The following is a 21,004-nucleotide window of genomic DNA, read 5'->3' on the forward strand; positions in this document are numbered from 1 at the left end:
TAAAATAAAATAGTAAAATAAAATAATAAAATAAAATAAAATGAAATAAAATGAAATAAAATAAAATAAATAAAATAAAATAAAATTAAATAAAATTAAATAAAATTAAATAAAGTGAAATAAAATGGAATAAAATGAAATGAAATAAAAATAACATAAAATAAAATAAATAAAATAAAATAAAATAAAATAAAACAAAACAAAACAAAATAAAATAATAAAATAAAAGTTCGTCCTGCTGCCAGGGTCCCTAAGCCGAGCCCTCCCACGTCTTACTGCTCTCTCTCATTCCTACTACGGAGGCTCGCCTTGCTGACGGGCCCTCCCGTGTCTGCCTCGAGACAGGCGCTCTGCCCTGAACCACGTGCACTTACTCAGGATGCTGACGCAGGGCCTGGCTCTCTGCAGCTTCTTACCATACAGGCCAGGCTGGGCCCCAAACCCAGGGGTCACCGGAGTCTCCGTGCTGTGATCGGCCTCCCCGTGTGGCCGGAACGTGCCCGGAGCCATACTGGCTTCGAGCTTTGGAAGGTCATTTTGGCCTGGGTGTACCATCTGTTCGTCTCCTTCCTCGAGACACTGTCATTTGCATTTCTGGTCACTTTGCCCCACAGCCCCTTAGTCCTCAGAATAAGCCGGTGGGTTTTACCTGGAAGCCCAGAGAGGACGTGACATGAGCCATCAAAATGCTGTGGTGCCTCGCACACAGGAAGGTTTCACATGACATTTAAGTAGACTCGCGGTTCAGATCCACATACGATTTCATGAAATACCTGAGAGAAAATTCAAACCTGCATACTGCCTTTCTGGGAAGACCCAACCCCAGCTACCTGTCCCTTCCTGCCTTGAAATGAGGGCGGCAGGTCAGAGTCAAGCCTGTTCTGCAAACACTCTCTTAAATTCAGGGGAGAATAAAGAAAACTTTCCGGTCACACTTCCTAATCTGGGCTGTGCGTTCCAGCACAGATGTTAATACAATGGTATTTTCCTTCTGGTTTGGCGATTATTCCTCGTTCAACCAACTCTTTGGGGTTTGGACCCCAGAGAGAGACAGGGTCAGCGGTAGGATGTGGTTACAAAACCCCACTCGAAAGTCACATATGTGAATATTAGCACGTAGGTGATGGGAAGAATGGCCAACCCGTCCTTGATAAGAGACCCTACCATGGCCCCTCAGCAAGGCTTTGGCGGTGTCCTTAACTCAGTCTTTAGGGGAGAGAAGATAGTCACTTTCGATAGAGTCCTAGAGAGGAAACAGAGCGAGGAGACACAGTACAAATGCTCTGAACTGTTTGGCAGGAAGCGACCACACGAACTCTGAGGTTATTACTTTCCAATGTGCACAAAGGGAACACCTTTGCTCTGTCACCTTGGGCCAGGGAAGAAGCAACCGCTTTATTATCACCTATGACATTCTGCCTGCGGACTCTTTCTCCGGAGAAGTTACCGCATTTTGATAGACCATCAGTTTCAGCTGTTGGGCAACTGGCCTCCACTGACGCTGATGTGGAAAACCAATCTCGAGTCCCAGAAGGCAGAGCGACTGTTGCCAAAGGTCACAGAACATTGGCAGCAGGTGTCACCCTCTCTCTCTCTTCTGCCCTCAGCTCCTCTCCTGGCCAATGCAGGAGAAAGAATGACGGAATGAATGAGTCAAATAAAAGGCTGTCATCTTTTAAAAACAAAGAAAGGTTAAACTGACCTTAGAAATATGGAACATCATTCTATTTCAAGTTTCTCCCGCCTCTAGGATTCAGCCTAAAGCCAGATTCAACACAGCTCTCCCTGATTTCCAACCACAGTTAGTGTCACTGGATCTGGCCACTTCTAGTCAACTGGCCGTTCATCCCACCCTTCCTTCGCTCAGTCTAGCCGACTGCCAACCCGTCACTTTTTCCTTTCCACAACATCTCTCCCATCTACCCCCTACTTTTCCTTTCCTTCTAGTGAAATAATAATCCAGAATTACACCTACATTATTGAAACAACTTGCCTAGAGAATTCCTACTTTAAGACTCACCCCTCCAATCCATTCGTTTAACTCACCACAGCAGTCGTGTTGACGCTGGGCATTTCTCCCATGCACACATATCGTATCCCCATTTAACTGAGAAGAATATTAAGGCTCAGAAGAGTTAATTGCGTAAAAGACTCAAAGTCCCACACCTAATACTTGGCAGATCTGAATTTGACTCTGGATCTGAGTCTGCTGTTTTGCATTTCACCACACCCATGTTCCTTCCACTTGACTTCCCCAGGGACCTTCCCCAACAAACTGAGGGCTGTTTCACAGCCCTCTCACAAGTCTCCGATGGCTGACCCATCGCCAGATTCCTGTCTGCCATTTATATAAGCTGTGTTTCCATTTCCTCTTTCTTAGAAACTTTTCACTGGAAAAGGCGGATGACAAATTCATGTTGGACAGTCCACATGTTTTGCCACTTCTGGACCACTGGTCTTCTAGTAACACCTTAATGTGAAATGCCTTTCCAACTCCTACCATTTCAATTCACATTCATCCTTGACGACTGCACTTTATCCCCCATCCTCTAAAAAGTTTTATGATCCCTGTGACCCCTAATGACTTTTCCTTACTCTGAGCTCTGGAAACTCTCTCCGTACAGATGGCTGCATTCAGTTGATAGACACTTGATCTCACTGCAGATTCCTCTAGGGGCGCATCTTGCCAACCAATCCTCACTGCTCATGAGGTATCTATGTGTGGACGGCTTCATGTTACTTGACATAATGTGGACTAACGACTTCCTGAACTCCACTGCCTGCGTCCTCTACAATGTTTCCTTTCTCACGATAGATCTGGTTTCCGTGAGGCTCACTAACACGGAGTCTCCTGGACTCTTTTTCTTCCCGCCTACTTCCAATGCATCCTTAAATCACGATTTTTTTTTTTCCGTAATGTTTCTGTCCACTGGCTCTTTCTTTTTCCAAGGCTGCCATCTTAATTTAATTTCTTTTTACCTCACCTAGACAGAGCAGCCGGCATCTGATCTGTCCCCATTTTAATTTGCTCAGTGTATCCCAGTCAGACGCACGTCCGTCTGTGATGCTTTGTTCCATTTACAGTCCTTCATGCTTGGGTTGGCTCTTGACTTCATCGCCTCTGCTTCGGCAGTTTGAACACGTGTGCGAGTATGAGCTGATACCACCAGTTATAAATCACATAAGACCTTTCGCTGCTTTTGTATAAACGGCTCATGCTTCATAACGTGTTGCTTGGGTGAACGACGCTCTCCTCATTTCGCCCCTCATCTTGATGCCCCCAGTTTAGCCACTGCCCATTTTGGTGTCACATTTCTACTTGGTCGGGTCGTTGTGAAAACAGAAGATCAATTCTCTGCCTTCACGATTTTCAGTCGTGTGTTACTAACCCCTTCCACACTGGTTCCTAACCACAACTTCACTGCTCCCAATAAGCGAATCCATACACCCTTCCTCCCCCTAGCCCTCTGTCTTCCCTAAGGGACCCCACACTTGCCTCGCAGCTGGATATCGGAATTCCTGACTGCTACCGACGGAGTATATTTATAGCCTCACCGTGATTTATGTGGAAACGTCATCCTGAAAATGGTGGTACGGGAGGTGGAGCCTTCGGGGGTGAGTCGATCATGAGGGCAGGGCCCAAGAATGGGATGACTGTACTTATAAAAGAGACCCCAGAGAGATCCGCTGCCCCTCTGCCATGTGAGGACACAGCAGAAAGAGGAGGAAGTGAGCTCTCATCAGGCGCCTAAACTTGGTGGCGCATTGACCTTGGCCTGCCCAGCCTCCAGAACTATCAGAAACCCGTCTGTGTTGTATATGAGCCACCCAGTTTATGGTGTTTTGGGTATGGCTGCCCGAATCGATGAGGACGCCGATGTCCTGGCGGCATATTCAATAGCGACCGTGAGCTTGTCTTGTGCAAAAAGAAGACAAAAATGGCCTCAAGCCACCGTGAAAGATGACAATGCCACAACAGCACAAAGAGCAAAAAGTGACAGGATCTCTTCTGAATGCTTCCTGATAATTCAATTAGCAAGTGTCCAAATGGACACCTGGCTCCTGGATCCAATCCTCAAACCAGGCAGAGCATAGTCACATTTTACACAGGGGTTGGGTTTTAGAGGCAGGACATAGGGTGCAAACTCTGAGGAACGTTTCCCAGAAAACGTCGCCCCAACACATAGCCCCCTGACCAGTAGCTCACGATCATTTTTCCTATTTTTCTTTAACTGGAGACTAGATGACATCGTTGGCTTGAGCTTAGGACACGTGTTATAGAAAAAACACGATAACCGTAAACAACTAGTATTATTCAGCTCGGCGACATGCTCGCCTTATGAAAGGCACGTGAGAAACGACACTGGTCTTGGGAAGAGATCTGCGTTCATCAAGGGCATAAATTCATTGTCGGGAATGGCAGGCTGTGCCCATGCCTCACGCTGTACAGAGACTTGGCCACTCATTTTTCTGAAGCACCATGAAGATCACATAGCTTGTACTCAATAAATGCTTGTGACTAAATCCATCAGCGTCACCCTTGTATGTGGGTGACCAGGCTCTTCCCTGACCTCTCCCCTGACCACACTCCCCCACTTTTGTGCCTTCAGGCACCTGCGGGCAGCAGTGACCCCACGTGATCTGCCCACACAGCACTGCGGGGCATCAGGACCATGCCATGCAGGAGCATTTCCTGTGTGGCTGGGGCGAGGGCAACAGATGTACTCACTTTCTTCATGCTAAAGACAGAAAAAAAGAACTGAAGCCTCACCCAGGTCGAGTCCATGGGAGAACACTTGCTAAGGGGAGTGGTTAATGGAAGCGTTCCTGGTGATCGAGTTCTGTGATACCTACTACAGTTTTATGGGTCTTAGAAAAAGCACATTACCCTCGTGTGGGTGGTAAAAGCTCACAGAATCTTTAAATTTCCTAACTCTGAGCAGGATTCATGGAGTGATCGCACCCTAAGATTTTCATTAAGGTAGAAAAAAAAATAGATGTTCTTGTCAGACCTATATAGCTAGCCAAAATTTATAAACGGAAGAGTCCCCCAAATTTACTTGTACGTCACCTCTTTGGAGTCTAGGACTACTTGCCCATAAGAACAGCATCATCTACAGTAGTTCAGGGCCTAGCCCAGCCCACAATGGCCTTGCAAACCCATGACGGAGGTGAAATCAGACAGACGAAAACCCCAAGTCTTGAGTGAGTGGCCCTCTGCACAGTCTTAGCGCTCTGGGGCCAACGCTTGGCACCCAGCCCTGAACTCCTGTCCCTGAACGTGGGATCCCAAGGAGGAGGTTAGATGCTGGCTGGAGGGTCCTTCAGCTGGGTCTCAGGGCAGCGGAACAGGCTCCGAAGGAAGCTGGGGGTTGAAGCAGCAGCCAGGAGGACGAGTACAAGGAAAGCAAGCTCTCCTGCACGGAACAGGTGCTGGGATTTTCACAATGGTGAGGACTCTCCCATTCTTTCTCCTTTCCTGTCTTTCCGTGTTATCTTGGGTATTCTTGGAAGAACAGAGACTTTGAAACCTTCCCTTTCTACTTGGGAGACCTTAGTTACCTTTTTGGTGCTTGTGTTTCGTCACACGGCAGGTTGTAATACGTAACGGTTATCTGGCACTAATTCACACTAATGTTACTACGATCATGCTTTTCCTACTAAATTGTACAGGAATTTGAAAGCGTGGACAGTTTGCACAGGCAGGCAGCTTCACTAATGCACTATTTCTTTAAGCTTATTGTGTTAGGTCCCAATGCAATGCGCAGGCAGCCTTGGAGAGGAACGGACAGAATCACTTGGAACGTAAAATATGCATATTGCTCGACTCTCACTGAGGACCACTCTGCTGACCTTGCTAATGACAAGCAGCCTCTGCAAATGAGACAGCCCTGGGCAGCTGGCCCTCTGTTAGGGGCCTGGGTTGACCAGACCCCTGCATCGTCATGTGGTGGCCTCTCACTGAGATTGCTTGTGACTCGAACCTTGTCTCAATGACCCTCAACATCCCCTCATCTTCTCCACCAGCCGGCTGGACACGCTACATCTACACGCTGAACGGAGCCTCGTAGCACTTTCAGCTTGCCAACACCCTCATATAAATAAAGCCCTGGTCTCCGCTCATCCCAGGTCAGGGAGTCCTAGGAGCTAAAACTGCTTCTGGTTTCCTATTTGTTGCTCAGAACTGCAAGTCTGGCTGTCTTTGTTTTCTATTAACCTGGCCTGTGGGGATAAGCTTAGGAATCCGCCGGGGTTACACCGATGGCTTAACAAGTCACAAAGAAATACAAAGTCAATATAATGCTCACACCCGAGTACAGGTAAACCAGATAGGCACTCCAAGAATGGGGGGGTGCAAAGACAGCCTGAGAATAGGGAGGCACAACGGTGCCAGGAATAGGGAGGTGCAAAGGCACCCCACAATAGGGAGGGGGTGCTGAGCCCCCCAAAAGAGAGAGAGGCAAAGGCCTGAAATAGAAACGGCACAAAGGAGCCCAATGCACAGGAATAACAAGATTAGATATTCAGGGTGAAAGCACCCCGAATTTAGTACCATAGCAGAAAGCTGCTTTTATAGGAGTAAAGGACCAGGTTAGGTAAACTGGTTAACTGGACTATGGACCACTGCGCTGCAGGCAAAGCAGCCCTGAGCGGAGACGGTTAACAAAAGAAAAGGTGGCTTATTAACCCTGAGGTTATTCTCCGTCCGTCTCATCCCCTAGGCTGGCAGAGATAAACAGGCATGCGGCCTCCTGTCTGCTGTTAACAACCATCTACCCATCTGCCCGGCGCCTGGATTTTGTTTTATATTGACCGAAACCCCAAACACTGTATATCTTCAAAATCCCCTTCCCTCCCCCGCTCACATCCACAAGTTAACGTTCCTAGTTTCGTTGTCTCTTTGTACACGCCCATCACGTTTGCAAGCCTTCTGATCGGAATAAATACAGGGCAAGGACCCTCACTCGGGGCTCTTGTCTTTTTCCCGGACACGAGCCATCTCTCGTTTGAATCCTGGGTCCGCTCTTTTGCTGGGCAAAAGAGAACTTTAGACTTGGAGTCTACGACACTGGCCATTTCTCTCAGACCTCAGAGGTGGGGCCATCCCACCAACAAGAGTAAGAGCCTTAGGAATCCACCAACCAGTGTAGCTGGATTGGACGCTGGGACAACAGCCCCCTTCACCGTATTAGACTATTCCATGTGCTGAGAATCTCCCGAGACGCACAGACGACAGGTCTGAGTCACGAGACGGTGCAGAAAAACAGCCTACCGACCGTGGGAAAGTGGGCTCTGATCCCACCAGTCGGTAAGGTGGGACCAGGAGCAAAGTCTTAATTTGGCTGGACTTCAATTTCATCGTTTGGAATAGAAATGGTGATGCCTGCTCTGACTGTCTTGGTACCGTTTCCAGGATCAAATTAGAGGTAGGTAATGCCGTATTTTAGAAAACATAAGGCCTACGAGGCAACCACGAGGCATTACACGGTTCATCGTCACCATCAGGATAAAGCTTCAGTAGCCTTGGAGCTGAAGACATGTGCCACACTGACCTCCACATACCCCAGCTTCTCTCCCAGAGGACACTGTGACCTTTTCGAAACCGTATCCTGTCTTGCTCTATCAAATTCCCTATCTGTTGGCCGGTGCCCTGCCTTCCCCAGCGGTGATCAGCTCCACTTACTTTTCTTTACTGCAGATTAGCGTCAATTTGCAGATGTTGACCGAGGACCTACTTCGTGTGTTAGACACCTTACCAGTCTCTTCAGAATGCAGAGAGGACGAAGGCACAGCCCACGAACTTAAGGAATTCACAAGAGCTGTGAGGCCATCACGGGCAGGAAAGAACGGTCAGGTTCATCGGGATACCCTCAGGGGCCGCGTTCGGGAATAGCTTCCACGTGCGCCACATTGGCGAAGAGACACGTGACCCCAACATGGCAATAAAAGAAGCCGGGAAATGCGCTCTTCCGGAGGGTGCTGGCTGCTTCACACGGTCCCCGCCACGCGATGCGCTCGGGACGCGTGAGGCTGGAGGTCGTGTGCGCACGGCGCTAAGGGACCAGAGGGATTGCCGTCATTCAAATCTGCCGAGAGCTTGGGGCCGCGGACGGTAAAGCAGAGGCTTGAGAGCCAGGTGCACCTTGCCAGACGAGCCGGAGAGAGCAAGGACGCTTTTCACGGGGAACAGCGCAGGGTCACCGTCGAGGCGTGGAAATGCACGTGCTTTCGGCGAGAACAGAAGGTGTATTAAATGGGGCGGCACAGCTTTAGACAATATAGCAAAATGCAGAACTAGGAAAAGAGGGTGAGGTAGATTTCTAAGGCTCTCGGATGCCAGGTTAGAATCTGATGAAGCCATGGAAAGCTATTCATCAGTTTTTTTTTTCATATGATTTTTTTATTGAATGAAATAATTTTACTTATTTATTAATTTATTTTATAATATTTTATAAACAAATATTTATTTATTTTCCAAGTTTTTATTTAAATTCTACTTAGTTAACATATAGCATAATACTAGTCTCAGAAGTAGAATTTAGTGATGACTGCGATGGTATTTATTTATTTATTTATCTATCTATTTATTTATTTATTTTTGGTTTTGAAATTGAAATTATTCTTTTTGTGAATAGTCATTAGTTTTAATGAGAAACTTTGATGTCAACTGAAAAGAAGGTCTTCTGGTGGCCAAGTACAGGGAAAACGTAGCGTGGGAGAGTAAGAGAGGAGCAAGACTGACGGATTTCACACAAGAATTTCCTGAGGCGCTTTAAAAATACAGATGTATGGGCCCTTTACTCACCAACTAAATCACAATTTCTGGGACAAGTACTGTATTTTTCAAGGCCGCTCAGGTAACACTCATGCAGAGCCAAGGCTGACAGTCAGTAGGATACGGCAATGAAATTATAAGGGCTTGAAGGGCGGTCTTGTTTGTTACACATTTTAAAAGTCTGAATTTGGCAGATGAGACGAGGACACGATAATTTAATTGACTGATGGGTACTTGGGGTCACGAGTAGAGCTCTTCTAGCACAGGCTGACGTAAAACCTTGGCTGGGCTCCCTTGGCGGGAGTAAATGACAGGACAGCATGCGACTATGTCCCAACTGGTGCAAGGCATTTTTCCGCACTACTGATGTCATTCTCCAATGTTCTTTAAGCGTGCATTAGATGTTACTGAGGGTAGGAACATTGGCAATGTTTAAACACTTTCCAAAGTCACTTCTGTTTTGAAATGATCTCCTTTAACAACAGAAAAAGGCTCAGTCCATCTCTTAATCCTTCTTCACACCTGTCCCACCAGGAATGTGTGGGGCCAGTGGGGGGTGGTGGATTCCAGCTCACAACCTTGACATCCACCCCAGGTTCTTGGATCACCAAGTGTCCTGGTCACCAGCTTCCTTTTCATGGTGGATGAAAGGCACGACCCCCGTCCTCAGGACGATCGCAATCAAGAAGAGGAGACTGGCATTTTCCACTTAAGAATGGGGTCCTCTAGCCCCGGGACCCACTCTGGAAATTCGGGAGGCAGACGACTTGTGGGTGCGTTTGAGGCTGTTTCTCCCTAGATTCCGCATGCACCTCGGACGCGCCTCCCTGCGTGGCTTTTGTTGCCTTGTTCTACGGAGGCCCCAGGGAGCGGAACACCTTGTTGCATCCACCACAGGCCCCAAGTTCACATGTACTTCTAATAGTTCCCAGTATCCACATTTGCCATCTGGTCCCGGAGGGTCTCTCCCGGGCAACCGGACTGCTCGGCAGTGAGACTGCCGTCTTCGGCTCTCAAAGGCAGTAGCCCCGGGGAGTTCCTGGGACGTTCCCCCGACCCCGACCCCGCACCGTCCCCGAGGAGTCCAGAATGTGGCCACACGGTCTTCTCCAGGTGGCCCCGCCCTGCACCGGCCGCCACGAAGCCCTCGGGGCCAGTTTGGCAAGTGCCCACGTGTCCTCCCCACCACCCCCCTCCGGGCCACACGCCACGCGCACACGCTGACCCTCTGGAACACCACCGGGCATCTCCAGCTCCCCCAGCAAAAGGCAAACGCCAACCCGCTAACGCCCCGCCCGCGGCCGTATTTCTCCATCACATCAGCCCCGGCGGCAGCGCTGGCGTGGGATTTGAACTTTACACCCTCCGTTTCAGAGCGGAGACCTGACGAACACGCTTTCCCTAAGCCAGGGTCGCGCTGTTTCTGACCCAAACTCCTGTCTGTGGTCCTTGGGGGGTGGTGCCAGATGCTGCTGAGGCTGCTGAAGGTGTACCGTGCGTGCGTGCGTGTGCACGTGTGTGTGCACGTGTGTGTGCGTGCGTCCGTGTAGGTGAGGCTGCAAGATGTGTAGTCGTGCACGCGTGTGTCCAGCAGCTTGTGATCATGTGTCACCTCCCCGCAGGGCGTGAGGTGGGGCAGACTTGCTGCGGCTCTGTCCCCAGGGCTCTGCCGAGGGAACCCGGGGACGGCTGCGGGTTCCGGGGCTGAGCAGCCGGAAACGAGGCGGCGCTCCAGGGCGCACTAGGCTTATGCAACACATCACGGGTCCTCGGGTCCCGGCTTTCGGGAAAACAGGCGTGGAACGCGAACGGACGGCATCGCCCTGGCACCTCTTACAAGTTTTCGGCCCTGCTTTCAAGGTACACAATCTGCACTCCACGTGTGCTCATTTGCATGCAAGTCCCCGAATGCCCTTCCGGCCCCGGCCCCTCCAGCTGCCGTTCCTGCAGAATAAAGGCTGAGGTGCCCTGTGCTGTTCCAGGCTTGTGCACATTATCCCTCTGATATGCAAACAAGAGGAGGAATGTCTCCCTCTGCCCTAAGCATCGGGGGACTTCGAATGAAAAGGAGGAGCCTGGACTAAGCAGAAATGGTAACGTGTTCACTCAGCACCCGTTTGAAGTCACCTTTGAGCGGCTGAATTATCTAGCTCCTTCCAAACCACTTCTTGGCTCATTTCAGCTGCAGAGATCACAGATTCGGAGATGTGGAGCACTGCAATGGATTTTGGGGACCTAACGTAGGGTCCTCCTGTCGACGGGTCATCATCTCTGGGCGATCACTCACCTGGCCACTGCTGCCACCGTCCGGTGCCCTCGGTGACAGCTGGAGCAGGGACACCGTCAGCAGGGGCCACGCTTCGCCGACCCTCGGTGGCCAGAAGCACGTTTGGCCATTCTACCCCCGGCATCTGCTTCAAGTCTCAAGGACGTACACCCACCCAAGTAAAACCTACACCTTTCTCGACCTCGATCGCTACTGTAAGGGGAAGAAAGGTGAGGCCGGAATGGCGAAGGCTTCCCCGAGGCTTTGTGGAGCGTTGGTGGCTCATTTGGATATAAACCTGGGGCTCTCATTCTTAGAGCTCATTCTGCACCATCTAAGGGGCCTTGAGCACATACCATGGGCCAGTCACTGCCCGGGACTGGGGACACCGCAGTGACCACGACAGAAACCGGAAGAGCTTTTTCAGAGACGCTCCCTCCCTCCCCCCCGCAGCACAGACACTGGTCACGGGTCATCGCCATCACGGCACAGATGATCAGAACCGCCGAAAGGAGCCGATTTCGTTGTGGAATCCTCCATCCGCCAGCGAGGGGGGGGAAGATTCTCCTCCAAGTGTTTTTCCTGCAAAGTATCCAGTTAGGGAAACACAGTCCTCGCAGCGCAAGTGCCAGGAAAGACCAGGGTTTTCAGCACGGTCGACTGATTGTTTCATTAAGTCAGTTGATTGGACACCTTTTATTTGTGACACGCTGTCTTAGGTAAAAGGTCTGGGGGGCGGGGGGCGGCGCTCTGAGCGTCGGTGAAAGGCCAGTCGGCGGTGGAGGGCAGGGGACAAATAAGACCTGTGTGGTGGTGGCATTCAGGTGGCCTTGGGAGGACGCGCTGTGGCTCAGCAAACACAGAAGGCGTACTGGGGGTGAGCCGGGCCCCAAACCAGAGTGCACAGCATGAGCGAACCGTACGGGCAGGAGGCGTGCTCTCGGCCCTTGGTGCGGGTCTCGATTCTGCGGTTCTGAACCCACCGGTACCCACTCCTGCCCGAGTGAGGACCAGCTCTCCCCAGCGGCCCGTGGGGTCCCGTGCTCCCTGGTTAGGAACACAGGCCCTGAAAGCAGACCTCCTTACGTTCCGGCTTGGAACCTTTTTCGCTTTGGGATCTCAAATTTTCTCTCACCTGTCTTTGAGATGTGCACAGGAGAGGCCTAGGATTTCTGCAGGAGTCCAGTGAATGCCTGGCATGAAGGCCTTACAGCACTTGCGGGCACACCCTCGATGTGTGTTCGTGATTACTGCGTGGACCGCAGGGAGAACTGCGGTATTAAAGGCTCTCGTTCAGAGGGCAGGTGTCCTACTCTCCACTCGGAACCCTGAGGGACCCTGAGGGACCCTGAAGGGCGAGGCGCTGTTGCAGCGATCGTGGCTTGGGCCACACGCTCCGTGGGGAAAATCGTAGAAATGTTTCCTGAAAACCGTGTGCTGCCCGCCACCCCCCGGGATGGGGCTGGGGGTGGAAATGGGTTTTCCCCTTCCCCACTTCTATTTTGGCTGTTTTTACCACCATCTATTACAATGCATGAAATCCTGGGTAGGATTTGTGGGCAGTTGGGTCCACCCGCCAGAAGGTTCTGCCAATGATCTGCGGTCTCCTCAGGTCCGTGTCCACTCTGCTCAGGTGGCGATGGAACCAGCCCCACTCCCCTGGGGCTCCTTGTCCTTCCCTCCCCGCCCCCAACAGCTTTGCTTGTGTGGGATCCTTGTCCCACCTCCCGGTGTTTTTGGTCCATGAAACGTAAGAAGCTTTCTGTCAGCTTGACAGAGAGCCCTGGGCTCCTTCTCGGCCCGAGAGCAAAGCCGCACTCACGGGTTGCCATCCAAAGCCTGTGTGGGGCCCCTCTCCCCGGACCAGCCCCCTCTCGCGTCTGTGCACTGAGCCCCCAATCCAGCACTGCCCCCAGCATCACCATCCAGCGTGCCCGCCCACATTGTCACCTGACCAAAGACACAGCCTGTAAAAATTACGCTGATGATCCTCTCCCTGTAGCTGGTGAGGTACGTCCGATGGAACCACTTGTGCTAAATCATTAGGTTTTGCATAAACCCATCTACCATGAAAGGAAACGCAAATTACTTCTGAAAGGAAACATTTACTTTTTTACCGACGATAATTTCCCTCTCTGGGCAGGACACCTGGGAACCTGATAATCGAACTTTCCTTTTACGGGTCACCCCTCCACCCCCCACTTTGGTCCCTGGCCGTTGGCTCTGCTCGGTTGACTTTTAACACAACCGTCCGCCTCTCTACTAATTCCAGGCTTGGTTTTGGCCAATTGGAGGAATGATCCTAAGTCAAAAGACAAATTTTGGAAGGTGGACGATTTCTCAGAAGACTTGCAGCCAGGTTCGCACAAGATTGGCCGACTATCCGAGTAACGGCTGCATTCCATGGGCAACACGGGAGCGGGCAGTAACCCTGGAGAGGTGACGTCGCTCGGGGCCTTGCAGAAAGCTGTTTTTTTTTTTTTTTTTCCCTTGAAACACCAAGCTCCATGTCACTGGAACATTGCACCTTTTTGTACAAGGCGGGTTCTGAAGGAGCAACTTTGAAACAGGGAAGAACCACGTAGCTGGTACGAAAAATGGTTAAAGGACTTAGAATGATTTCAAAAACCCCTTAAGCCTAATCGTTCTCCAGAGAGATTCGAAACCACGTTGGGAGACAAATAAACAGCTCGAGTCTAGCACTGTTCTTCCATTTCCTAAAGGTGACTGAACACTGACCTTCATACCGTTCCCAGGCAGGCGATGAGCCTCCCCGTGGCCTGTGAAGCCAGAAATTGCACACGCACGTGTGCGTGCACACACACACACATAGAAGAAAACCAAAGAACTAAAGCACAAAAGCCATCAGATTCCCACAACTTGACTTTTTGGACTCACCTGCCTGTGACAAGATGGTATGGACGATGTGGTGGCCATTGAGGGACATGTTACGAGAGCCTGGACTGGCGAAGGACGGAAAGGGAAGGTGCAACAGGAGACTTCTCCAACAGAGCAGTGAGAGCTAAGGCGTGGTCCCATGAGCAGCGAAGTTAGCATCACCTGGGGCCCTGCTGAAGGGCCAGCGACTGGGCTCCCTCCCACACCTATCGAATCAGAACTCTGGGTCAACAAGCCCTCCAGGTGATCCCAACACATCAGGAAGTTGCGGGACTCCACCCCCTGCCCCCCACCCCCCACTCCGGCTCGATTCACAAGGTATGGAACTGTCCAGATGTTAGGAAAGCGGGTGTGGGAGGCCTCCCAGGTGTGAGTGTCTGGTTCAGTCATTAGCTAACCGAGGCACCGGTGGCCGAGTCCTGAGTCCCCGGCCTCCTGCTACTTAGGATCTTTAAGGGGACTGGATGTATTTGCAGATACATACCTCCTACCACTCTTCCTCAAATGCACCCTGGCTGGCTTGTCTCCGACACTCCACAGTGGCCTCCAAATGCTGAATGGGATGGCCATTTCTTTTTTTTTTTAATTTTTTTTTTTCAATGTATGTTTATTTTTGGGACAGAGAGAGGCAGAGCATGAATGGGGGAGGGGCAGAGAGAGAGGGAGACACAGAATCGGAAACAGGCTCCAGGCTCTGAGCCATCAGCCCAGAGCCTGATGCGGGGCTCGAACTCACGCACCGCAAGATCGTGACCTGGCTGAAGTCGGACGCTTAACCGACTGCGCCACCCAGGCGCCCCGGGATGGCCATTTCTAAATCTTCACCCTGTCTGTCCCTGCGGGAGCTCTGGGCACAATCGGCCACATGTGCCTTTTAAAGCCGCGTGTTCACTTTTCTCCGAGACTCTTACATCAGTGACCCTGATGACTCACTCCAATCAGGAACATTCAAAGAAACTAATTACCGAGCTCTGAGTAGGGTGCTGGGGACGGACAGGGGATAGGGCAGGATCCTGGGGCCATCGGGAGGGAAGCCGCCACCAGCTTCGAAAAGTGGAGGGCAGGAGGAAGTTGCTGGAACCCCAGAGGGCACTGAACCACTCAGTCCAGGCGGCGCAGGCTGGGACCACGTTGTGTGGGCACAGGTGAGCACAGGTGCGCTGAGCACAAGGTAACGCAGACTCGCGGCCCCCACGTTGTACACCTGAAACTCAGGTAACCTTGGGTGGCAACCCTACTCCAACACCAAACAAGTACAGTCACCTGCTCCTGGCACTTGCGGGGGGGGGGGGGGGGGGAGCCCAGCCAAATTCCACTTGCTGGTGGCACTGTCACTTTCGGGAGATTTCCTGTCCATTTCTTTCTTCTTCATTCACTTGGATTCACTTCCAAGAATATTGGTTAGTAAGGTAACTATTTTAAATCTAACTGGAAGTGAAAGTGTTTACAGCTGTACGTCCTACACAGATAAAAATATTCCAAATGAAGAAGAAGAAAAAATACAGATAGATAGATCGATCTGCCTCCTGGGACAGAGACCCAGGTGGAGAATTCGGAGGAGCTGAAAGCACGCAGGTGACGCGTTCAGCACCACCACGCACGCGTTACGTGTTGTTTCACCGACTGTTCCTGCCGGTCATTCGCCGTCCCTTGACCCCGAGGTCAAGCACGCCCCAGGGCTTGAACCTCTTTTCCATCTGCTGTCACCCCCATCGTGACGTCCTGCAGTCACGATGAGTGCACACCCACTCAGAGTCATGTCTCTGCCAGGGCCCTGGACCCGCTCTCCACCTGCTTCCCGACTTCCACACGACTGGTCCGGTCAGGTTGCAGACTTTGGTTCATGCAGCTCCCCCCACCTCCACTCAGCCCCAGATTGTGGGAGCACAACCATCCGTCCTCTGATGCCCGCATCCCATCCACAGACAAATCTCGGCAGCTCTGTTTCCCAAATATTCCAGGATCGGAGCACCTGCTACTCTCCCACGGTGTCTGGGCCACCATCACCTGTTGCCTGTGCTAAGGTGGCATCAGCCACCCCCTAACTTGTGTCCAAGCCGCTGCCCCACCCCCTTCAGCCCATCCTTAACAGACGCAGGGTGAAATCACCATTCCTCACCTCAAACCCCGGGGAGGCTCCCTGCACCAGCCAAGCCAGGATGTGCTGCAGAATCGGAAACCACGGCAGCTCTTCCCACGGAGTTTTCTTTGTTTCTCAGGATCTACAACTAGTATGCGTCATCAGGGGCTCTGCTCAGCACATCCCTCAGAACCAGGGTGATACACGCTCGGCCTTGGCGTGTGCTAACGTCGTCCCTGCAGTACGGACGGGGTGGGAAGATGGGCAGCGTCTTCTCAAGATTCCTCGTCCGCTTCCGTCTCACTGGCTAAGCCAGGCGTGTGGCAGCACAGCACAATTCTGCTCTGAAATCTCCGTGGCATGAGGACGGTCGGCCTTCATTGGTCGAGCATCTGCAGGCCAGCGGGGGTCCGCTGATCTCCACTAGGTTGGCGGGGGGGGGGGGGGGGGGGGGGGGGGGGGGTCAGCTGACCTCCACCGGGGTCAGCTGGTCTCCAGTAGGCTGGTGGGGGTCAGCTAGTCTCCACTTGGTTGGCGGGGGCCGGGGGGGGATGGGGTTCAGCTGGTCTCCAGTAGGCTGGTGGGGGATCAGCTGATCTCTACTGGGTTGGCGGGGGCTGGGGGGGTGGGGTTCAGCTGGTCTCCAGTAGGCTGGTGGGGATCAGCTGGTCTCCACTGGGCTGGCTGGGGGTCAGCTGGTCTTCACTGGGCTGGATGTGGGTCAGCTGGTCTCCACTAGGTTGGTGGGGGTCGGAGGGGGGGTTCAGCTGGTCTCCACTGGGTTGGCGGGGGCTGTTGGGGGTCAGCTGATCTCCACTGGGCTGGCTGGGATCAGCTGATCTCCACTGGGTTGGAAGGGGCCGGTGGGGGGGGGGTCAGCTGGTCTCCAGTAGGCTGGTGGGGGTCAGCTGGTCTCCACCGGGCTGGCTGGGGGCCAGCTGGTCTCCACTAGGTTGGTGGGGGCCAGAGGGGGTTCAGCTGGTCTCCACTGGGTTGGCAGGGGCCCGGGGGGGGGGTCAGCTGGTCTCCACTGGGTTGGCGGGGGCTGGGGGGGGTCAGCTGATCTCTACTGGGCTGACGGGGGCGGGGGGGGTTCAGCTGGTCTCCACTGGGCTGGATGGGGGTCAGCTGGTCTCCACTAGGTTGGTGGAGGCCAGAGGGGGGTTCAGCTTGTCTCCACTGGGTTGGCGGGGGCTGGGGGGGGGTCAGCTGATCTCTACTGGGCTGACGGGGGGGGGGGGGGGGTCAGCTGATCTCTACTGGGCTGACGGGGGCGGGGGGGGGTCAGCTGGTCTCCACTGGGTTGGCGGGGGCTGGGGGGGGTCAGCTGATCTCTACTGGGTTGACGGGGGCCGGGGGGGGTTCAGCTGGTCTCCACTGGGCTGGATGGGGGTCAGCTGGTCTCCACTAGGTTGGTGGGGGCCAGAGGGGGGTTCAGCTGGTCTCCACTGGGTTGGCAGGGGCCCGGGGCGGGGGGGGGGGGGGGGGGGGGGGGGTGGGTCAGCTGGTTTCCAGTAGGCTGGTGGGGGTCAGCTGGTCTCCACCGGGCTGGATGGGGGTCAGCTGGTCTCCAGTAGGCTGGTGGGGGCCAGAGGGGGGTTCAGCTGGTCTCCACCGGGCTGGATGGGGGTCAGCTGGTCTCCACTGGGTTGGTGGGGGCGGGGGGGGGGGTGGGGGGGTGGGTCAGCTGGTCTCCAGTAGGCTGGTGGGGGTCAGCTGGTCTCCACTGGGCTGGATGGGGGTCAGCTGGTCTCCACTGGGTTGGTGGGGGCCAGAGGGGGGTTCAGCTGGTCTCCACTGGGTTGGCAGGGGCCCGGGGGGGGGGTGGTGGTCAGCTGGTCTCCATCGGGCCCAGCAGGGTCAGCTTCAAGCTGCAGGTCGTGTGGGGTAGCTCTGTTAGGCAGGTTCATCCTCCTCCTGCCGTCAGTGGACTGGCCAAAGCACGTGGTTTGACTTTGTTTTGTTTTCGCTCTAGAGAGCGAGCCCCGCCCGGAAAGTCCTTGCTGGCGTCACAGCCACTTCTATCCCGTTGTCCGACGCAGACCGCGTGGCCAAAACCACGTGAGGAGAGGTCTCCTCCGTCCATGGTGAAGCCGGGACACGTATGTAGATGAAAGAAGGAGTGAAGACTTGGGGTGGGTGATCCAACCTGGCACACATGGCCACACCCAACTTGAAGGGAGCAGGGAAATGTAGTCCTCCCGTGTGCTAGGACATTCCGGAATGTCTGTAGGGCACCAGTAAGGATCTTCGGTGGTACGGACTAGAGTCTCATAATGGCCTAAAACGTTCACTAAAATCTGGCTTCTGTGAGCTTCCTCCCTTCATCTCCGACCACGCAACCTCGCTTACCCCGTTCCAGCCCCACACCAAGCAAACTTCTACCTCAGGGCCTTTGCACTTGCTGTCCGTTCTGCCAGGAATTCTCTTTTATCAGATATTGACACGGCTTTCTCGCTCCGCCTCCCGAGTCTGGGGCCTCACGGGTCTGTCAGCTTCTACTCTGGTTTCCTACATCAACTCGATACCCAGTAACAGACCTTTTAACGGCCTGTCCTACCATTTCGCTCCCTGGATCAAAAACCCCGAGGACTTCTCAACACATGACGAACCCCATCCTTGCCATGACCTAGAAGACTCACGTGAATTAGTGCTGCCTACTTCTCTCCCGTGTTCTTGCCACTGAGTTCCTTGCCCACAATACCCTAGTCCTCTCGCTGTTCCTTACACCATCCCTAGCTTACTTCTGCCTCAGGACCTTTGCACGTGCTATTTCCTTTGCCTGGAGTGCTCCTCCCCAGGGTATTTCCACCTATTTTCACTTCTCTTAGACTCAGCAAAACTGTCACCTCCTGAGGAGAGACCTTCCTTCGTCTCTCTCAGTAGCTTTGTTCTTTAACAGCACTGATCATTATATGAAGCTACATGTGTGATTATTTTCTGTATCTACCTTGCTGCAAAGTCCACAAAATCTAGAACATTGTGTTCTCGGTGGTCCTCTTCATTGGCCCTTGTGCCTAAAAGTGTGCCTGTCCTATAATGGATGTTCAATTATTATTAATTAAATAATGAAACTTGACCAGAATAGTCAATGATGACCTCTGGATCTAGGCTCGGGACTGTGGGTGACAAGACTCTATGAGGAAATCTTTTACCGCTGCCCCCCATCCACTGGCCGAGACAGCGGGCGTACATTGTGATTAAGGATACTGGCCGCACGGGAATGGCCTGGAGGTCACCACTGGTTGACCTCGGGCACTTTGAAGTCTCTGGGCTTCACGTTTTCACCTTCAGGAACCATAATAAATACAATAACAGGGTTGCATAATAAAAACTTTATGCATACTCACTCTTCAATTTCAGAAAACTCATTTGTCTTTGGGTTATTATGAAAATTAAATATAGGTAAGCTTCAGAAAATTTCGGGGATACTGTAAGCGTTCAACGAACAGACACTATTATTTTTTATTTATCTTCTTAAAATTTCTTAACGTTTATTTCTTTTTGAAAGAGAGAGAGAGCGTGTGCGCGAGCAGGGGAGGGGCAGAGAGAGAGGGAAGGAGACACAGAATCCGAAGCAGGCTCCAGGCTCTGAGCAGTGAGCACAGAGCCCGACGCAGGGCTCGAACCTGAGAACCATGAGATCATGACCGGAGCCAAAGTCAGACGCTTAAACCCCTGAGCCCCCTAGGCGCCCCAACAGACACTATGATTAGTCAGTATTCATTATTTGTAGCTTCTGTCTTTGCAAACGTGCCCACTCCACACGATTTATACGTAACTCCAAAGTCAAATCCACGTGGCGCTTTTGTGCGGTCATTCGGGGACAGGGTGAGAGCGGTGAAGCACCTGACGTGTCCCCCACGGTCCCAGCTGCGGTTGAGCCGGGGGCCTCTGTGCTCTTGCCCCAGCTCTCAGACCGTCTTCGTGGCCTTTTCAGCGTCCCGTCTTTTGCAGGTCTGTGCTTTTTGGTGGTGCATGTTGCCATTGAAAGAGGCGCCCAGGCAGGTGCCGGAGTGCTGTGTGCCCTCAGTGTGAGAGGCTGCGGTGACGAATTGGAGCGCTCTGGCTGGCAGCTCAACGTTCGTGGCTCAGTAATCCATGGTAGATGAGGTGTCTCTAAGCAGAGACTCCCGCAAACAAGGTGATGCATTTGCCGGTGGAGGGAAATGTGACCAGAGGCTCCCAGAACGAGCCCCCCGTTTCCTGGCCGCGGGGCTGGCGATCCCATGTGTGTGGCGGTGCTGGGGCAGCTAGGGACGGCGAAGAATGAGGATCCGCCCTCGCCCCCCGCCCCCTGATCAATCAGCTTCTCCAACGGGCGGTTTTCACGCAAAATCCTGTCTCCACATACTTCTTCCCTCCCCGACGCCCCCGATTCACGTCTCTGCCATCTGACATTCCCAGAGGAGCCAAGAGTGGGATCTGGCCGGACCTCGGGACCCAGCGGAGCGAGGGGCTCCCTCGCAGCCCCTCTGCATGGTGGGGTCATTCTTCTCTCCCCTCCTTTGCGGTCTGACCCTTGCCGGGCTTTACGATCGGTGTAGACGGATCACGGCTGCCATATAGCGGGGGAGACATCTTCGAGACTTCTCAGTTCCGTATGTCCTGACACGGACTCAGGTCCCAGTTTGGGTCAGGTGCGGCTACCCTGGCTATTCGGCTGAGGCGTGTGTGTGTGTGTGTGTGTGTGTGTGTGTGTGCTGTGAAGTGTTATTGGGGCTGCAGGCCTGTGGGGGGAGCCCTCGACCCCCAGTCACGTGTGGCTGTTTACGCTTACACGTAGACTCCCTACCGCTGGCACAACGAAGGTGTCTTTGACCACGCCAGCCACACTTCACGTGCTCAGCAGCTACATGCTTCCGCCCCGTTCCCAGACCCTCCTCTGAGCTCCAGACCCACAGACCTAACTGCCTACCTCATGTCTCCGGCCGTTTGGCATTAGTATCTCATATGGATTTCTCGATCTAACGCAAACCTCTCC

This window comes from Lynx canadensis, chromosome D1 (genome assembly GCF_007474595.2).
Source record: "Lynx canadensis isolate LIC74 chromosome D1, mLynCan4.pri.v2, whole genome shotgun sequence".
NCBI classification, from domain to species: Eukaryota; Metazoa; Chordata; class Mammalia; order Carnivora; family Felidae; genus Lynx; species Lynx canadensis.